General features: G+C 48.8%; 1 protein-coding gene across 25 annotated transcripts in view; it reads left to right on the top strand.

Annotated features, from left to right (window-relative positions):
- JAKMIP3 (Janus kinase and microtubule interacting protein 3) overlaps positions 1 to 13,269 on the top strand; it is an 88,629-nt gene that overhangs the window by 1,019 nt on the left and 74,341 nt on the right. The gene's annotated exons all lie outside the window — the stretch shown is intronic.

Below are 13,269 nucleotides of genomic sequence, written 5' to 3' on the forward strand. Positions count from 1 at the left end.
GGGGGGGGCACCCTTTGGGCCTGGGTTTCTTTTATGGCTCACGTCCTTATCACCTGCCTGCCCCCTGCTTGGGCGGTGTCTTCTCTGTGAAACTTACTCAGGACTCACATGTTGTCCCCCGACACCACGTCTTATGCGAGGAGCTCGTGTTTGGGGGAAACAATGGCTTATTAACTGGTTTCCAACACTTCTCCTTGAAAGAAGCGGTCGCTACCACACCGTGCCTCAGTTTCCCCGGTCGTTCAGGGAGCATCGGTGGTTGACCGGGGCGGGCATGGTGGGAACGGTATCGCAGGCGATCAGGCTGCGCGCCGCGGTGGGAAGACGAGCCGTGCGGCAGGGGAGGGTGCCAGCGGCTTGGACGCTCACCTCCGCCTCGGGTCTGCTGTGGGCTCCTAGGCGTGCGAGCGCCCGTGACAGCGAGAGAAAGTTTTCCCTCGTTCGAACCCAGGACCACAGTCGTACATCTGCGAATGTTCTCTGCGGGGCCGAGCCTTGGAGCAGATCAGTAGCGGCTGGTGGAACGGGGAAGCGGGCCAGGGCACGACCTCACTCCCACGTCCCGCGTGGACGGTCGGCCTCTGTCTGAGGCTCTCTGGGGATTTCAGGAAGCCCTGTCCCTGGCGGTCGGTTCCCTCTTCAGGCAGAGGATGTGGGGCGGGGCCGAGCGCATCCGTGATTCCGAGACAATCTGCCGCCACCCGTGCTGACCGTGGGCAGGGCGCTGGCGGTTCCCGAGGTCACGTGCATGCCCGAGGCCGCCGACAGGCCTCTCCTGCAACATGCACACAGCCGGGTGCCGTGCCTGCAGCCAGGCGGCTGCGAACCAGGACCCAGGACGATTCGTATCCCTCAGTCCGGGACACGCTGCTCTGAGGTGTGGGCTTGCGGGGCTTCATCCTGAGTACGGGCTTCTGCGCACTGGGGTCTCCACGCAGGACAGACGTCACGTCTGCTCATTTCTCCTCGCCTGCCCCGTTTCCAGACACAACTGCGGGGACCCCGAAACAGCCTCTGTGGGGCAGAAGTCAGAGGGTGAGGAAGGCCGACACAGACCCCAGAGACCACGGCATGGCCCCCACCCCGTCTTCCCCCACAAACTCATGGGCACACGTGTCCCATCTCAGGGACTCTGTGCTGTTGGTCTGCCCCCCACGTAGGCATCCAGCAGCATGAGGGGCACTCGGGAGCCCCTGACGGGGGCCGGCCTTCCTGCTGCACGGGACGTGGCGCCGTGGGCCGTGGTCACCCGGTGGCACCCTCTCGGAGGCCTGAGTGCCACCACTTTGTGACGGCTCAGGAAATTAGAACATCTCCAAGCGGGCACAGCGGACAAGGCAGGTTGCAGGAACCCGCATCAGTGACACAGAGGCTTGGGCCCAAGAGCAGCCTGACCTCAACGTGAGGCCAGGCCCAGGCCTCGTGGGGGAAGGGATCCTCCTCCGCGGGGGATTCTGTCCTGCTCCTGATGAGGGGTTTGACCCAAGACGAAGGCCGTGAATGTTCAAGGCCAGAGACCCATAGACGCACATGGTGACTCCAAGGTCAGAGAGCACAGCCGCCAGAGGAGATGCCCGCCACCAGGTGAGGGGTCCTGCCCGGCGCAGGCTGGGGTGACTGGAATACCTACTACGGCAAACTCAGATAAGAAAGGAGAGAAGGCTTCTTCCTGGACGGGCCCTGGGTGCAGAGACGCGGGCCTCGGTGCACAGCCTCCCAGCTCGCAGGCGGGTGATATCTCCTCCTGCCCTCGGGGTCCGCGACACCCGGCTGCCAGCTGTGTGCCCTCACGGATGTGTCCCATCCCCCAGGATGGGAGGGGCCACTGAGGGTCTGCATGGTTCTAACGCATCAGTAGATGTGTTTTCTCATTATGAAACTTAAAAAGAAATCTAGAAAAGAAAAAAAAAGACAAGATACCAACAAGACAAAACTTTCCCTTTTAGAATAAACTCTTACCGAGCAATACTTTAAAGTCCACACAGTATCTCATTGTGCGGAAACGTAACCCATAAGAGTAGAGATTTTTCCAGGTGTTCACGATTATAGCCAGTGCTGCCTCGAACATCTCTTGAGTGTGGGGTTTTCCCCGTATTCAGATGACCTCTTTGGATAGACTGCTGGATAGGAGAGCCCTGAAAAGTTAGGGGCGGCCTGGAGATTTGTTCATCCGTATTATCACCTTCCTTTCCAGAGGAGCCTTCGCAACCAACCTTTCTCATCAGGGATACTCAAAACAGCCCATTTCGTGGAATATTTGTGGCTTTGAAACTTCTCTTTCCACCCGCAAAACTGCCTTGACCGTCAAGATAGTGAATTTAACGTCCCTCTCTAGAGGTTGTACCTCCCTCACGGACAAGCCCCATCCCCCCAGGCCGCCGCCGATCCGCTTATCATTAGATCAGTTTGTTTCTCCAGAATTGTGTATAAATGCAGTCCTATGGTATATATATGTATACCTTTGAGGGGTGCCCGGAGGGCTCAGTTGGCTAAGCATCCAACTCTTGATTTCAGCTCAGGTCATGATCTCAGGGTTGTGAGATCAAGCCCCACTTCAGTTCTGGGCCGGGTCTGGAGCCCGCTTGGGATTCTCTCTCTCGACCCCTCTCCCCTCTATAAAATATGTATAAATGGCTTCTTTCACTCAGTGGAATTATTTTCAGATTTGTTGCTGCACGTACCATGAATTAATTCTTTTTTTCCCCTTTTTCTGAGCACTGTGTGGCTGTCCCCAGTTGTTTATCCACACGCTGAGCCGGTTGCTGGATTTGGGGTTGCCGCCAGTGTTTGCTCTTACAGGTGAAACTGCTACGAGCTTTGACGCAAAGTCTTTGCACAGACCTGGGCTTTCGCTCCCTTTGGGCACAGACGTGGGTTTGGGGTAGGGTCCCCTCCCTGAGGAGAGAGAGAAAAGGGAGAGAAATCTTCAAGGTAGGCTGGCTGTGCGCCTACGTGACAACATCCCTCATGACCTTGTAAAGCGGGACCGCTTAGTCAGACTGCGCGTTTATGTTACCATATGTGGGAGACAAAGAAATAGAAAATGTACAGACAGACTCTGCCGTGTGATGTTCACCGCTCAGTTCTTTGGGTAGGAACCCAACTGAGCGGTGCCGGCACGAATAAAAGTTGCTTCCTGGATAAGAGGCATGACTCTCTGTGCGAGAAGCCTGCCACAGGCTCGTCTATGCTCTGTGTGTGTTTCACTTTTTCAGAAAGTAACAAAGCGTTTTCCGGGTGCTTGAACCGTTGCGCATTCCCAGCAGCTGCGTAGGAGAATTCCTGTGGCGCCCCCCCCCCGCAGTTCCTCCCATTCCTCCTGTTCCCCCGTTCCTCGTGTTCCTCCTGTTCCCCGCGGTCCTTCCGTTCCCCCTGTTCCTCCCCTTCCCGGTCAGCCGGTCAGCCGTGCTCCCAGGGGTGCAGCAGGCATCCTTGCTTTACTCTAAGCATCATCTTGACGACTGATGATGCAAACACCCTTCCATGTGCTGATTTGCTGTCTCTACACTTGCTTTGGTGACGGGTCTTGCAAATCTGTTGCTTAGTTTTAAATTGGGTTGTCTTTTTGTTACGGAATTTTGACGATTTTAAATATATACATACCTATATATTCTGGGTACAAGTCCTTTACCAGAAGATGTGTGTGTTGCAAATATGTTTTCTCAATCTGTGGCTTGTCTTTTCCTTTTTGTTAACGGTATCTTTCAGAGATAAGATGTTCAAATTTGGGGGGAGATTTTTCTTTCTTTCTTTTTAAATGTTTGTTTATTTTGTTTTGAGAGATAGAGAGAGGGGTTGGGGAGGGGCAGAGAGAGGATCCCAAGCAGGTTCCTTGCTGTCAGCCCAAAGCCCGACGTGGGGTTCCATCCCAGGAACCGTGAGATCATGACCTGAGCTGAAATCAAGAATCAGATACTTAACCAACTGAGCCACCCAGGTGCCCCTCTTTCCTTTATTTTAAGATTTTGTTATTTTTAGGTAATATCTACACCCAATGTGGGGCTCAAACTCACTACCCCAAGATCAGAAGTCACTTGCTCCCCTGACTGAACCAGTCAGGCATCCCCAAATTTAAAATTTTTATAAAGTCGAATCTGTCGATATTTTCTTAAAAAACATTTTTTTTTAACCTTTATTTATTTTTGAGAGAAAGAGTGTGGGCAGGGGAGGAACAGAGAGAGAGAGGGAGACACAGAATCCAAAGCAGGATCCAGGCTCTGAGCTGTCAGCACAGGCTGACGCGGGGCTCGAACTCCCAAACCACGAGATCAAGACTTGAACCAAAGTGAGATGCTCAACTGACTGAGCTGCCCAGGTGCCCCTGTGGATATTTCTTACATGGTTTTTGCTTTTTTGTCTGAATATTGTGAAGGTTGGATGTATGTTTTCACCTAGAGATTTTATACCTTATAGTTCCACAATCCCTTTCTACTTGGTTTCTGAATATGATGTGAGGTATGGGCTGAGGTGTGGGTGCTTTGGAGCTTCTTTGTGACTTTGGGCATAAAGACGTGTAATATTCCAGCATGATTTCTTCAAAAGACCATCTTTTCTCCAGTGAGTTTTCTTGGATCCTTCATCATACATCAGTTGATCAGATACTTTGTGGTCTGTTCTGTTCTGTTCCACTGACCAATGTTACACTCGGTGACCATAGCTTTATCGTGAGCTGGAAGTCCGGTAGTGATATCCAACCCCAAGTATGTCATTTTTCAAAATTGCTTAATGTAGATCGTTTACCTTTTCCATAGCCATTTCAGAAACAGCTTGTCAGTTTATACAAAAAAAAAGCCCTGTTAGGATTTTGATTGGGATTGTGTTTAATCTAAATTTCAATTTGGGGAAAGTGAACATAACAACAATGTTGAGTTTTGTGATCCATGAACACTGTATATCTCTCTGTTTATTCGGCCTTTAATTTTCTCTCATGAATATCTGGGGGTTTAAAGGTATAAATATAAATATTTTGTTAGGTTTATTCCTAGGTATTTCATATGATTTTGGTGCTGTTGTAAAAGTTATTGTTTTGTGATAAAATATCTTATTAGTATGAAGAAATATAACTGATAAACATAATCGATTTTTCTCTTTGACCTTTATTCTGTTAACTTGCTAAACTCCCGTGTTCCAGGTACATTCTTTGGGATTTTCTACATAGGTGATGAGGTCACATGTGAGCAAAAATGATTTCTTTGCTTCCATTTTTTATGCCTTGAGATCTTTTCCTAGCTCACCATTGGATGGAAGTGTTGAGCAGTGTGTACAGGTGTTTTGCCTTGTTCTGTATCTTAGGGGAAAGGCGGTGAGTCTTTCACTATGAAGTATGGCGTTAGCGGCAGTGTTCTTTTACAGACACTTCAAGTTGAGGAGGCTTCCTTTCATGACTATTTTGCTACACGTTTTTATTGTGAACGGATCTTTGAATTTTGTCAAAAGGCTTTTGTGCATCTTTCGAGATAATTATGTTTTCATTTCAGTGTATTAATATGGTGAATTAAAGGGACTCATTTAAAAATATTAAACCAATTTTTGCATTCCTTATACATGCTCCATTTGATCCCATTGTATTATTGCTGAATACAGTGGGACTATTTTTTTTGTGTATTTATTTTTGCTGAATTTGAGTGGCTATTTTTGTTAGGTATTTTTGCATCCACCTTAATGAGGGACATTTTCTTGTGATGCCTTTGTGTCGTTTGGATATCAGAATAAGGTTGGCCTCATAAGAAAAGTTCTAGAAGAGTTGAGTAGAACTGTTGTTGTTCTTCCTTGAATGTTTGCTAGAATTCACCAGTGCATACGTCTCTGCCTAGGATTTTCCTTGTTGGAAGATTTTGCTACAAATTCAGTTTCTTTAATGGATAAAAGGTTACTCAGGTTATGAGTGAGCTTTGTTAGTTTGTGTCTTTCAAGGAATTTACCCTTTTCATTTGTAAATCTTTTGATGTCTGTAGGACATGTAGTGATGTCCCCTTGTTGATTCTTGATATTGTAATTTAGGTCTTCATTTTTTTTTCAGATCAGTCTTTCCAGAGGTTTATCAGTACTATTAATATTTTCAAAACACCGGGTTTTAGTTTTATTGATTTCTCTTATTGTTTTTGTTTTCAAATTTATTAATTTCTACTAACATCTTTATTGTTTCTGTTCTGCTTATCTTACATTTACTTTATTATTTGTTTTCTGTGTTCTTAAGATGGAAGCTTAGACTAGGATTATATTATGATTGGAGACCTTCCTCATTCCCAGTATGAGCACTTACTGTCCTTAGTGCCCTCCCAGTACCACTCTGGTTATGCTCTGCAAATTCTGGTGTTTGTGCTTTTATTTCCATTCAGTTCAAAACATGTTTCTAATTTATTTCGAATTTCCTTTTTCACCTATGGGTTATTTAAAAGTGTGCTTAAATTGCCAAGTATTTAAATTTTCTCTTGATATCTATTACTTATTTACAGCTCATTTTTGGGGGAGAGGGCAGAGAACATCAGTTGGATCATTTCAACTATTCTCACTTTGATGAGATTTGTTTTATTGCACAGCACGTAGTCTGTTTTGATGAATATCTTATGTGCACCTGAAAATGCTGCATATTCTGGTGTTGGATGATGTACCCTACAAATGTCAATTGGGTCGAATTTGTTGATACTGTTTTTTAAATCTCTTATATCCTTAACTGATCTTTTATGTTCTTCTCTCACCGCTTACTGAGAGGTGAGTGTTGCAGCCTCCAGTTCTAGCTGTGAAAATTCCTATTTGTACTTGCATTTCTGTTGTTTTTTGTTTAAAGTATTTTTGAGGTTCTCTTTGATTGCTGTGTCCTCTTGATCCATCAATTCCTTTTTCATTATGCAATGTCCTTCTTAATCCCTGGTAATGTTCCTTGCTCTGAAATCTCCATGATTTAGCATTAATGTAGTCACTTCAGTTTCTTTTGATTAGAGTTTGCATGATATAACTTTTTCTGTCCTTTGACTTTTAACTGATCTATATGCCTTTATACTCAAAGTGAGTTTCAGATTGTGTAAAGTTGGTGTTTGCCTTTTTAAAAAAATATCATCTGGAAGTGCCTGCCTTTAAATTGTGTTTTTTAGCCCATCTGCTTGTTATATTTAATTATATGGCTGGATTTGAATCTAGCTTTTTGCTCTTTATTTTCCATTTGTGTCATCTCTTCCTTGGTCCTCTTTTCTTGACTTCTGAGGGAGTGAGTATTTTTAGGACCCTGTTCACCTATTGCTTATTCATTGCTCTTCTCTTGCAGGGTAATTGTTAATTCTCATGTTAGGGGCTAAACATCATCTTTAGCTCATCAGTGCATCTTGATATTCTGCCAGTTCTCATGTAATTAATGACTTTCGTTTTCATTTTCTTTCCCATTTTTGGTATTGTTTTCAGATATTTTAATTCTGTGTTCGCTGTGCTCTACACTTGCACCTCCTGGTTTTGTTTTAGCTAATTTGTTATCTTTTAAAGGGATGAAAAATAGGGGTGCCCGGGTGGCTCAGTCGGTTAAGTGACCGACTTCAGCTCAGGTCATGATCTTGCAGTTTGTGAGTTCGAGTCCCATGTCCGGCTCTGTGTTGACAGCTAGGAGCCTGGAGCCTGCTTTGGATTCTGTGGCTGCCTCTCTCTCTGCCCCTTCCCCGCTCGTGCTCTGTCTCTCTCTCTCTCCCTCTCAAAAATAAATAAGCGTTAAAAAAAATTTAAAGGGATGAAAACTAAGAAAAGAGCCTGCTCTCCACACCCTCATCATCGCCACTGTGAGCGTGCTTCCATTCTCTGTGTACATCAGTTTCCAGCTTGAGAACATCTCTTCTGCCTGTAGAACTGCCTCCAACATTTTTTTGTCGCACAGATCTTTTGCCAATACATCCTTTCAACTCTTGTTCTTCTGCAAAAGTCTATTTCTCCTTCTTTTTGGTAACAGATTTAATAATATGTAAGTCACCCACTTAAAGTGTGAATTCACGGGGTTTTAGTGTACTCACAGAATTTTGCAGCTATCACCACAAATTTAGAACATTTCTGTCACCCCAAATAGAAGCCCTGGACCGTTAGCTGTCACTTCTCACGTTCCCCTGTCCCAAGCCTGCAGCAACCGCTCATCTGCTTTCTTTTTCTATAGATTTGCCTTTTCTGGCCATTTCACACAATGTAATCATGTAGCACGTGACCTTTTCTGTCTGGCCTCTTTCATGTAGTGCCACACTTTCCAGGCGCGTCTATACTAGCCTGTACCGGTACTGTATTCCTACTCACTGCTGGGTGGTGGGCCATCGTATGGCTATGCCGTGTTTTATTGTCCGTCTATCAGTTGGCGGACATCGGTGCTGTTCCCACTTTCTGGCCGTTACGAGTAACGCTGCAGTGACCTTCGTGGTGACGTTCGTGTGGCACATCCCCGGGAGGGGAATGCTGGGCCACATGGCGTTTAACTGCATGAAGAAAACGCACCATTGTGTGTCCCCAGCGGTACACAAGGGTTCCAATTTACCCATGTCCTCATTTGTTCTTTTCTGGGTTTTAAAAAATATTTATTTAAAAAAACTTCTTATGGTGGCCGTGTTAATGGACGTGAGGTGGTCGGCTCCTTCATCCCCACGAGGTATTTTCGCCGAGTCTAGAATTCGGGTTTCATGGGTGTTTTTGTTTTGTTGTGTTTTGTTTTTCTGGCTCTTTGAGCCACGGCCCCGTCATCTTCTAGCTAGTTCTTGCCTTGTTCCTCTGCGTGTTGTGTGCTCTCCTCCCTTCATTCTGTTCCAGGTTGTTTCTTTAGTTATGGTTTTCGTCCCTTTGACTCCTGTGTCTACATTTCTCTTTGCCGTTTGAGGATCTGTGAGCTCCGAGTCCATAAGTTGTTGTGTTTCACTAATTTTGAAGAATCCTCTGTTGTTTCCTTTCTTTATGTTTTCCTTCTCCCTGTTTTCTCTTTGGACTCTGGGAGTCCACCCCCACCTCTTCCAGGCTTCTTGATGTTGCCTGGCTCTGTTAGAGACTCTGTTTTCTCTCTTCTCCTGGTTTCACATCAGACAGTGTCCTGTCTTCAAGTTCACGGAGTCCTTCCATTGCCAAGTGCGTTCCTCTAATTCTCACCTCTGATGTCATGACCCTGGTTTCTAATGACTGCGTTTGAGCCTCTCTTGTAGTTTCCATTTCCTTGCTGGGTCTCCGTCTTTTCCTTTAGACCCTCGGGCATATACGTTACTTAAATGTCCTGTCCAGTAGCAGCAACAACTCAGCATCTCTGAATCTGGTTCTTCTGATTGCTTGACAGTGGGTGGTTTTCCTTGTTTTTTTTGTTTTGTTTTGTTTTTTGTTTCCCTTTTTCTGTGTCTTGTAATTATTTTCTTGAATGTCAGACATTGTAGAAGAACAGTAGAAGGTATCTATGCGGAAAATGATTTTTAAAAAAATTTTTTTTTATTAACGTTTATTTATTTTTGAGACAGAGAGAGACAGAGCATGAACGGGGGAAGGTCAGAGAGAGGGAGACACGGAATCCGAAACAGGCTCCAGGTTCTGAGCTGTCAGCACAGAGCCCGACGCGGGGCTCGAACTCACGGACCGCGAGATCACGACCTGAGCCGAAGTCGGGCACTTAACCGACTGAGCTACCCAGGCGCCCCCGGAAAATGATATTTAGCACAGATGTGGACACATCTCTCCTTGTGTCAGTGTGCGGGCTGGAATGAAGGCAGGGAGTAGTTGAGCCGGCTTAGGGGCTTGTAGCCTGTCCTTACGGCCAGCCCAGCACGGGGTTCAGACTTGTCATGGCGGGCTGCCCCCACACTGTGCTGGGGGTCTCTTCCGTGCTCCTGCTGCACCTAGCCCCCACACCCCCTGCACCCCCGTACCATGCAGGGGCTCCTTCTGCAGCCTTGCCCCTCTCCCAGCTTGACTGCGGCTGCTCGTTCCTTGGCGTGAGGCTTGTTTTGAGGAAAGGGGATCTCCGTTTCCTCTGGTGCAGCCTTAGGTCAGTCAAGGCATATGCACCTGAACTTGGGTAGTTGGCCTTGTAAGGGTCCCTGCCTTCCTCCGCAGCGGCCAAGCTCTGCTCTGTTTCAGTGCAGGACCCTGAGCCCCAGTGCCTCCGTCTTCCTCCCCAGGGGCAGGTGTTTGGGGCTTCGACTCTGACCGTAGAGGCAGAGATTTTTTCCGAGTGCCTGGAGCAGGAAGGAAGGAGGGATCTTACTTTCGTCCTGAGCCCAGGGACCCTGCGGACAAGAGGCTTTGCTGCCCTTGTCCCAGTGGCTTATGGCTTTTGCTCGGTGTGCAGGACGGGTTCTGGGGGTGGGGAGAGCCCCGTACCTGTCCCAGGCGGCAGGCGGCCTCTTGCATATCTGCACCAGGGGGGAGCCCCTCCAGCCTCTGCCCTGCCCTCACCCTCTCTCTTGTCTGGATTCCAGCGATTCCAAACTGACCTGCCACGTGCAGCCCTTAGAATTGTGTTAAAATTGGAGCTGATTTCTTCCCACTTCTTTCTCCTGTGCTCCGCCTGATCATGCGCCCGTCTCCCCTCAGGGGGGCTGGTCACCATTTGGAATCTGGTGCTTCGGTTGCCTTGGGACCTCAACTCTTTCATGGGCTCAAGGAAAGACAGGGTTTTGTTTACGGGCGAGACGTTCTTTTGCGATTTCCTACATCTTAAGCAGAGGAGGTTTCTTTGTGATTTTGAAACCCCTTTTTCCCTTCTTTGTAAATTATCTCTTTTGATAGTTACCCGTTTATCTTGTGAGATCTTAGTGTCTTTATTATTGAGTTTCACAGTCTTCTAATATAGTAAAGATATTAACTTTTTAATTGGATTTACTGCAAATACTCTTTCAGTGCATTTTTAGCTTAATTGCACGCCATCTGTAATAAAGAAACGTAAATTTTTAATGTGGTGGAATCTGTCGGCTTTCCCTTTTGTGAATTCCTTTTATCTTCTCTAAGCCCAGGAAGGCCTCTCTCTCCAGAGATTTGAGAAATGCTCATTTCTCCTTTCCCTGCTTTGATTTTCATCCTCAGCACTCTTTAATCCACTTAGAGTTCCATTGGGTGGGCACTATTCCATACATCTATTTTTTTTTTTTTTTTTTTTTTGCAATTGGCCAGCTAATCGCCTGGTGTTTTTAGGTGACGTCCTTCTCCTTACCGTGGAACGTGACGTATGTGGGAGAGAATGGGGCCTGTTTCTGAACGGGGTGATCTTTCTCAGTCGTGAGGTTGGGGTTTTTCCTGCTTAGCAAAAGGACACGGCTTTGACCAGGGAAACTGTTTTCTCTTACAGAGTTTGCCGTGTCTCTGCCAGGCTCTCTCCGGACGCCTCGGTCTGAGGGTGTCTCAGCTGTCACTGGGCGGGCCCCCTTTCCTTCCCTGCTGCAGCCCTGGGGCCGGCCACTGGGCTTTAGGACCCACGTTTAACCGTGGGCCTCCGAGTTGTAATGGACAAATACACACGCGTACCCTGAGCGTGAACAGGGTGTTGTGAGACCCTCCAGGCCCGAGGTCAGGCACGCACCCCAGCGCCCCATCCCTCCGACCGGACGTGGAGTGGCCGCCGGGTTGTCTCGAACGGGCCCCGAGGTGCCCGGTTCCCAGGGCCTTCCTCCTGCTGCCGCGCCTCCCGTCTCCCGCTCGCGCTTGTGGCCCGGGGGATGGGGGCGGCGTCCTGGGAGCAGCCAAGGAAGGGGAGACGCGGGCCTGGCTTGCAGGGGTCACCGTGGGGGGCTGCTGCGCGGCTCCAGCCCCACCTCGGGCACCAGTCTCTGTATTAACCTTCTGTGGCTGCCAGCGCGAGTTGCCACAAATCTAGGAGCTTAAAGCAGCACGGACCCGCTACGTCGTGGTTCTTCAGCCCGATGTCTGGCGGGGGCTGAGCTGGAGCGTGGCAGGCGGCTCTCCTGTCTGGAGGCTCCGGGGCCCGTGTCCTTGCTCACTCGCCCGTTAGTGGCGCTCATCATCTTGCTCATTGTCGAGTGCAGGCTCGATTTCCTCGTGCTTGGGACCTGCAGGGCCCCCGCCCCTGGCTTGCGGTGTCTTCTCCCGCGTCCAGGCCAGCGGCTCGGCCCGCGTCTTTCTCAGGCAGCGCCCCTGGGGTCCCGTGGGCCTGGATTGGACCACAGACCCCATCCCGGGGTCTTGGCCTCCCCCTTGTCGCATAAAGAAACCCGTTCACAGGTTCCAGGACTGGGATGTGGCCAATATCGGGGGACCAAGCATTTGCTCTCCTGGTGGAGTGCTCCCTGGGTGTTCACAACCTGACCGCGGACCCTCTTTCCTCAATGAACACAGTTCTTCTGCTGGGATGGAATAGTCCGGTTTCTAAGACATCTTGTATTCAAAAAAACATCCTGAAACCAATTATTTCCATGGATAAAATGGCAGGGAGCTGAAAATTTCAGATTTATGGTGACCACGTAAATTGTCTACAAAACCTCACTAATAAAGGAAGTTCATCACTGTAGGTATATTTGTAATGGGCAAATACACAGTGTACACAAATACACTGGCTAATCGAGACAGACAAAATCAAGCTTAAATGTAAGCCGCGTCAGTAGTAGGTTCCGGGACCTTCCGGGTAAAATGCAGGTCCCGTTACAAGCGGCAGCAGCACTTGCTGAGCTCTGGCCACACACCCGCAGCTGCTCGTGTCTCTGGGCTGTTTGCTACGCGGCCTGCTGTCTGCGTCGGGAACGTGGGGGCTCGTGCGTCCCCAGCAACTGTCCCCCGAGGAGAGAGGTCAGGAAGTGGGTGTTTCTAGAAGTCGTCCTGAGCACTTTCTTTTTTCCCAGAAGAGCTGTTTTGGGAGTCAGACCCCTGTCGATGCGGGGCGGGGCTGTGCTGCGTGCCTGTGTGGACACGGCTGCCTCCCGGCGTGGGGTCAGGGTCACCTTGTCCTTCCCGTCCCTGGGCTCCATCAGACCCCCGCACACACACACAGTTAAAACTACAGGCTGACTCTTCTTAAACAATCTGCTCTCTCTGCTGCACACCAACACTCATTCCAGCCATTACAGCGTTTCCCCCTAAATTATATTTGCAAAACCCTCGCTCTGAGGCGGGTTCCGTGAACACAGTGTTTCCCGAATTCCCCTCCTGGCGGGGACGGGGTCGCTGGCACTGACCTTGTCCTGCCACCGTTAAATTCCCCAAGAGTGACGGGGCAGGGAGGCCGTGCAGCCGCTGTCCTTGGGCGTTGGGCCCCGGCCGCGCTCAGGTCTGTCCCCGCGTGCGGTGCTGTCCCGGATCACACACGCGTGCTGCCCCGCTTCTGAGCTGCGGGCC

Source organism: Herpailurus yagouaroundi, unplaced genomic scaffold, assembly GCF_014898765.1.
Source record: "Herpailurus yagouaroundi ecotype Mexico unplaced genomic scaffold, PumYag 163, whole genome shotgun sequence".
In the NCBI taxonomy this organism is placed as follows: Eukaryota; Metazoa; Chordata; class Mammalia; order Carnivora; family Felidae; genus Herpailurus; species Herpailurus yagouaroundi.